This window comes from Arvicanthis niloticus, chromosome 15 (assembly GCF_011762505.2).
Source record: "Arvicanthis niloticus isolate mArvNil1 chromosome 15, mArvNil1.pat.X, whole genome shotgun sequence".
Lineage (NCBI taxonomy): Eukaryota > Metazoa > Chordata > Mammalia > Rodentia > Muridae > Arvicanthis > Arvicanthis niloticus.
The window spans coordinates 41,694,296-41,700,967 of record NC_047672.1 but is presented as its reverse complement, the minus strand read 5'-3'; the positions used below and the strand labels follow the sequence as shown (position 1 = coordinate 41,700,967).

The 6,672-nt window shown below is 33.2% G+C and overlaps 1 pseudogene; it reads left to right on the top strand.

The window, feature by feature from the left end:
* The first annotated feature begins 1,756 nt into the window (after window positions 1-1,756).
* Window positions 1,757-2,274, top strand: LOC117720440 (nucleoside diphosphate kinase B pseudogene; annotated as a pseudogene).
* Window positions 2,275-6,672: the final 4,398 nt, after the last annotated feature.

Sequence of the window (6,672 nt, the reverse complement as noted above, 5' to 3'; positions counted from 1 at the left end):
GCTGCTGTTGAGAGCTGCTAATAGGCCTAATAGCTCCATTGTAATTGTCCCTTTTTTCTACTGCTTTACTAGGAGGCTATTATCTCAGTCTCCAAGCTATCTCAGAGATGGCTGTTTAAACAATGGAATTCTGTCAAAATAGGCTTTTACTGACAATTTTCCTTTCAATAATTGCAGCTGCTGCCGTCATGAGCTCAACTTACTTTTCCTTTTCCTCTTTTAGGTGTCTAATAGTTCCCAGGGGTCTTTCAGTATTGCTGTGAAGAATTTAATATAGTGTGTTTCTGCCCTTTTGTACCTTGGCTTTTGCTATTGTTTGTCTTAAGTTGTCATGGTGTATACTAATTATATTTAGTTTCACATAGAAAACTTTAACTATATCATGTGAGTCATTGTATTTCAAAATAGAAATCATATCACTAAAAATCCTCACATAAGACATTCTGACTTCATAAAATTTGACATACTATTCTTAACTCCACTCCTGCGATGCTTGCAAGGCATTTTATCCTGCATTTTCTTTTCCATATTATAATTTTAGTAACAATACTGACTACTATTTTTCCTCTGCTGCCAATGCATATAAGGCATACAAATAGGTTGATTTCCTATGATTTCCACAGTCTTATACTTCATAATTTAGAAAAGTATTATGATTTAAAATTAAGTAAAAGAAAATTAGAATTCCTAAGGGGCCTTTTGAGATGTTTTCAGAATCTGGTGCACTTAATAATCCCTCTTGTTACTGTTAAATACATAACAATTTCTTCTATGAGAATAATCATCATTTATATTCTAACAATGAAAAATATTAAAATCTATCCAGTGTAATTTCCTGAGCTGCATGACTGAAAGGCTTTCTCTGTATCTGTTGTCTTCAAAGCCAAAGAATACAACATGAAGATTAAATTTTTGTAGTTTGAGAAGGAACATTGAGAATGATGAGTGCTATTTCCCAAAGTCTAAAATAACAATTTATTTATTTATTTATTTATTTATTTATTTATTTATTATTAAGTAGACTATATCATAAACAGAAATGTTCTTGTAATGTGAGACAATATGTTTTGGTAATGGTCACATGCCAATATTAAACAATCAAAATGTACACAATAGCTGGGCAGTGGTGGTGCATGCCTTTAATCTCAGCACTTGGGAGGCAGAGGCAGGCAGATTTCTGAGTTCAAGGTCAGCCTGGTCTACAGAGTGAGTTCCAGTATAGCCAAGGCTATACAGAGAAACCCTGTCTCGACCCCCCCCCAAAATAAATAAAAATGTACACAATAAATCATAATAATTAAGACTAAGTACTGAAAGAAGTGGTATACATTTACTGAGAATTAAACCAATAGGTTTATAAACCAAAACTTCAATATTTTCAGATGTTATATTACTATAATATTTTCTATAAGTTTGCTACTAAAATTAATGACTTACATTTTGTTCAACAAGTTGGTATTTATAGATATAAAAAGAGAGACAAACTACAATAGTATTTGTGTAGTTAATGGGCAAAAGGCAGGGATACTCATTATTGTAAGTGTAGTCAGTTACCTTACCACATTGACTGTAATTTAGGAAGAAAGTGCTTGAATTAGATAACTTGTCTTCATATTTATTTTGCTTACAAATATGGCATATTTATTATATGTACATTTATTCTTTTTCTAATAGATAACATTAAGAGTAAAAAAAAACAAGGTTTCTTGCTCCCATTGCTCTTCATAGACACCAGTCACCCGCTGGCTTTCTGACCATGGTCAGCCTCAAGTGTGCCTTCATTGTCATCAAGCCAGATAGATGGCCTAATGGCCAAGATTACCAAGCACTTTTAGCAGAAGTGCTTCTGTCTTGTGGCTGTGAAGTTTCTTCTGGCTTCTGAAGAACACCTGAAGCCACACTACATTGTCCTGAAAGACCATCCTTTCCTCCAGGGTCTGGTGAAGTACATGAACTCAGGACTCATGATGGCCATGGTCTGGGAGGGGCTCAATTGATGAAAACAGGCTAAGTGATTCTGAAAAAGACCAATCAAGGTAATTCTAAACCAGACACCATTTGGGGAGATTTTTGCATACAAGTTGTCAGTCATTTATCATTTATGGCAGTGATTCAGTGGAGAGAGCTGAGAGAGAGATTTGTCTATGGTTTAAGCCAGAAGAACATAACATAAGTCAAGTGCCCATGACTGGGTGTATAAGCAGATGTGAACAAACCAGAGACTTTTTTGGCACTACTCATGGGTTCCCGGACACAGCTCTTCATCCCATTGAGTGAATGGTTCATCTTTTCTAAAACAAATAAAGACTCTGAAATTGGGGTTTGGGGAGAGTAAAAATTGAGGTGATTAACGCCTTGTTTCTTTACCTTTCTAATACAGAGTATTGAGTCTGTCTTTCACTTTCAGACTTCAAATTATTCCTTTGTCTATAAAGATACAGCTCTCTTTTAAGTCTCTCATGTCCCTTTTCTGAAATGTTCTGTCCTGATTTCTGTCCCAGAAACTCCTTGCATTTTGTTACTTCTGCAAGTATTCTTGCCACAACAAAAGAGGGCTAGGATGAAAGCTGTTTGTCCCTTGATAACGAATACAAAGATTCCAGGCCATTCTCTGTTCTACATGAAGTGCCAAGAACCTTCCCTGGAATATCCATTATATGAACTAAACACGACTATATCACTCAGAACCTTCATGAACACTATTGCTTTTTGTTTTATGCAGACTCTACAAATCCTGCCCAACTACTGGCACAGATAAAATTGTTGTGACCAGTGCGTTTAATATGTAAGATAAATAGTGCCACTGGCTTCCAAAATTTCAGATGGCTAACAACCTCCAACATTCCCTCCAATAGTCACATTAGAGACAGAGATGAGAGACAGGCCGTTTAGAATGAAACTTCATTGAAAGTAATATCATAATGTGTTTTGTTATACTGTTTTGATTCTTTCTAAAAAATAATTCAGCATTGTTTTATTTACCTTGTGTAGGAATTGTTCTTTAATTAAAAATCAGATTTTAAGTAACTGAGAATTTGATGGATCTCAATGCCATTTCCACAGGAGTTGAACTTAGTTAAATACCTCTGCTTGGGTTTTAACTAGAAAATTGTGCAACTCTGTTAGTAGTACTTTTAAATACAATTTGAAATTCTGGAAGGCAATGGCACTGTTTATTTTATGTGTTTAAACACACTGGTCACAACAATTTCACCTGTGCCGACAGTTGGGCAGGATTTGTAGAGTCTTCATAAAACAAAAAACAATATCACAAACACTTTGCCAGACATTTTTTTTACTTTGCATAGAAAATGAATTAGCCTGCATCTAATATTTCATATTTAAACATTTTTTTTAAATTTATTTTTGAACTGAATAAATAAGAACAACCAGAATTAAAGACTTAAAATATGATGTGATATAGAAATGTGCAATCTTTTCTCATATGATGGTAGCTAGTATTTTTCAGGAACTTTTCCATGAAATCAATCTTAGCAATAAGAGTATCTTATTCCACATGTGGAAGTCTCATGCCGATGAATCCATCATTATTCCTCTGATTCTTTCATATAACAGGGGGACTCTGATGAAAAGTAGGTAAATATCTGTATTATCTCTTTGTCATCTTGGCAAGCATGTTTGATATCTTGACAAACATATTTTTAAGACCTTTCAGGATGATTAGGATATCAAAACTGTCATCCATCATGAAGATTTATAGATTGCTTTTTCTCAGGTGTGAAATGAAAGCTTTAGCTAAAAACCCATGTCCTGTGACTTTAAATATAGACAAAAATAACATGTTTGCCCATGGCATTATGCTTCTTAGTATTGTTAAATGAAGCAGTACAAATGTGTGTAAAGAGATTATTTCCAAATGGATGCTGCTGAAATCTCAAACAAATAAAATCCTCTTTTTTTAATATCCCTAATCACCAGTGACTAAGTAGTAGCTTTCCATTTTATATAAGTCAATCTTAAATACTCCCTGTGCTCAAAATGACCAATTAGTGTCAAACATCACAAAGGCACTCAGAATAAGCCACCTATAAATTTCACAAACTTTTAAATTATTTTCTAGGGGATTTCAGATGAACTTGAAATATATAAATAAGAAATAACAACTTAGAAATTATTGGCACATTATTTCTGGAGAGTTTTCCTCCTAAATTTAATAGTGGCCACTACTTTAGTGAACATGAATGCTTAAATGACTGAGATAGCCTTTCTTTTCTAAGCTAACTTTTATGCTCTACAAGCATAAAATAGCAATACAAATAATCATAAATAATCTCTCTCTCTCTCTCTCTCTCTCTCTCTCTCTCTCTCTCTCTCTCTCTCGTAAACAGAAGCAATATGTTCATAAGCAAGGTAGGCCTCTACCTATAGCCAGAAATTTTAAATTGTATGAAGCAGTTACAGGTTCAGGACTACTTATCACTGTACAGACTATGTTCTAAAAGATGAATGTGAATGATGAGTCTTGGCTAAGTGCTTGCAGTGAGTGATCAGAACAGTGTATGATTCTGTGAAGTTGAGTCTGATTCTCCTCCAACTTCCTTGGCTTGTCAGTACACTTTGTGGCACTGAGCGTAAACTTCCATTAAAGTTAATAAAACACTACAATATTGCGCCTTTCTTAGATGGAGTAAGACATCTTAGCTTTGACCCTATTAATTCTGCAGTGATGAGCTACAAATAAAATGAGTTGGGAGGGGCTCACAGCAAGCAACTAAACAAGTACACTCCCCCCATCTATCATGTTGTTGCTGGGTAAAATTGAAGGGGTATTATTTTGTTTTGCTTTTTGATAAAGAATACAAGTCAGAATACAGTACATAAGTGTGATAGATGCAAAAGAAATGTGACTAAGAATTGGAGAAATCACAACTTGTATTAGAAAAACTGGAAAATAAGCTTTTTTCATTACAAATCAATGGTAGGAATCAAGTACTATTACTTAAAAAGAATCATGAATATGGTTTAACAAATGATGGCATATTTGCTTAAAAATGATAACCTTAGCAAATAGATAGAATTCTTAAAAATAATTAAATGGAATAAGATGTGTTGTAAAATGTTTTTAATACTGGTACCCTGTACGCTGAGCACAGGTTCAAAGTCAGTCTGGATTATATAGAATGACTGGATTTCAAAAATAAAACCAAACAAAGTAAAAAAAAAACCCCACAGCAATTAAAAAAGTTAGACAGATATAGAACCAAACAATAAAATTAACATAATAAAAGTGTGCTAAATGAGAGCTCAGTGAATCAATGATTCAGCATATTGATTAACAATAACTTAGTTTAGAAAATTAAACAGATACAAGGAAGACATGATGGCATTCAGGAAACTCTCCTATGGTATATGTCACATGTGGGTTGACATATTATTTAGGAAGATGATATGAATCATTCAGCCCATATCTAAGGTAATAAGAAGTTGAATAGAAATTCCAGAAAGTGATAGGTAACATTGCTAAAACTGAAAATCTAAATCAGTGTTTCTCAACCTGTGGGTAGTAATTCTTTTAGGACTGCATATTAGATAGCTTTCATATCAGGTATTTACAATTCAATTCATAATAGAATTAAAATTATAGTTATGAACTAAAATGAAAAGATTATTTATCGTCGAGAATCATGATAATTTGAGAAATTGCACTAAAAGATCATGCCATTAGTAAGGTTGAGAACCAATGTAATAAATTTGAAAACTTAGGAAACTTCATATATGAAAATTCAAAAAACTCCATGTGAAACATCATAATTAAACTTGCAGGAATAAAGTCAGGTGTGTCATAGTAGGACCACAAAGCAGCAATAGGAGAATGATAATTCTGTATCAGCTTTCTAAAAACACAAATGTGTAAACAGAGCTTTTGGTAAAAATTGAAAGATCTTCAAGGAATTAAAAACAATAAAGATATAGATAAAGAAAAAATATGAAAAACAACTGTCAATTCTAAATAAAAATTAAAGAAGATTTGAAAAATTCCCCCCCCCCAAAAAAAACAATATGAAGGGAGAGCTGAGGTATGTTTCAATTCAGAAGAGAAATGAAAAAGGCATAGGAATTTGGAACTAAGCATGGTAAAACCATAGATAAACAGATTTCAAGTGAGGATGTACCTATAACATTCTGTCACCTGATGCTAGCATCTGTTCTTTCAAATTTGTTTAAACTATTCCTTCAGTTAACAATTTATTTAAATACATAATACAAAACTTTAGTTTGTGTTTCTGTATGTGTGTGTGTGGGGGTGTGTGTGCACGAATTGTGCTTGTAGTTAATGTTATCTCCTAGATATGTTAATAATGTGATAAAATGTTTCTGAAAAAGTTAACATGGTTATACTTTTCAGTAGAAATTGCAGTACAATATATAATATACTTTATTATATAACAGTGTATCTACACAAGTTTTTAGAGATTAATTTCCAACTGAAATTAATATGCTTAATATCTTTAAAAATAACTTCATTGATATTTGTTACATCCAAAATACATTAAATGAAATATTTATTGGTTATTCTATTTATTTACATTTTATATGTCCCTCTTCCAAGTTCCTCCTTTGCAAACTCCCTATCCCACCCCCTGCTTCTATGAGGGAGCTCCCTCACCCATCCAAGCATTCCTGCCTTGAACTGTATTGGTCAGGCTCTGG